At 30.4% G+C, this 578-nt stretch overlaps 1 protein-coding gene across 1 annotated transcript in view; it reads right to left on the reverse strand.

The window, feature by feature from the left end:
- The window catches only part of LOC119593182 (transcription initiation factor TFIID subunit 11-like), a gene marked incomplete in the record, with an annotated part of 72,269 nt that overhangs the window by 31,378 nt on the left and 40,313 nt on the right, over nt 1-578 (reverse strand).

A 578-nucleotide genomic window follows, 5' to 3' on the forward strand; every position in this document is an offset into this window, starting at 1 on the left:
CTACGAAACAAGGTTCATTCATTATAAAACTGGCTCATTCTGCTGATATTTTAAAAAAAAAAAAAAAAAAAAAAATTCAAGAAAATGAAACGACATAAAAATATTAATTTTTAAATAAAAGGCTTATTAAATGGATTTCCATATACATCCCCATTTCAAGTGTCATCGCGTAAGAAAGTCGTGTTTAAATTTCTAAAAATTTTAAGCCTTCCCCTTGCTTTAGCAGTACATATCTAAACTGGACATAAAAAATTACATGGCCCTGCGCAAGGATGAAAGAAAAATTTTGAACGTTCCGCTTTTTGTTCATATATTGCTTGTGTTATTTTTTTCGTATTAACATTCTTTAACGTATGAATAATAAATTTCACCTGTTTTTTTTCTTGCCTACATGTCGGGGGCAAAGGTTTTCTCTCCGCCACTTCAAAAGATCCCGGGTGTTTTTTTTTTTTATTCTTTCGCATAGTGGACAAAATATGATTGATATTTGTTTGTTCCCTTTTAATTATAGATCTGAAATAAAGTCGGAACGTTGACCTAAACTCCTTTTGGTGGTTTTTATTACGGATTCTAAATTC

The sequence above is a fragment of the Penaeus monodon genome, chromosome 31 (genome assembly GCF_015228065.2).
Source record: "Penaeus monodon isolate SGIC_2016 chromosome 31, NSTDA_Pmon_1, whole genome shotgun sequence".
Taxonomy (NCBI): Eukaryota; Metazoa; Arthropoda; class Malacostraca; order Decapoda; family Penaeidae; genus Penaeus; species Penaeus monodon.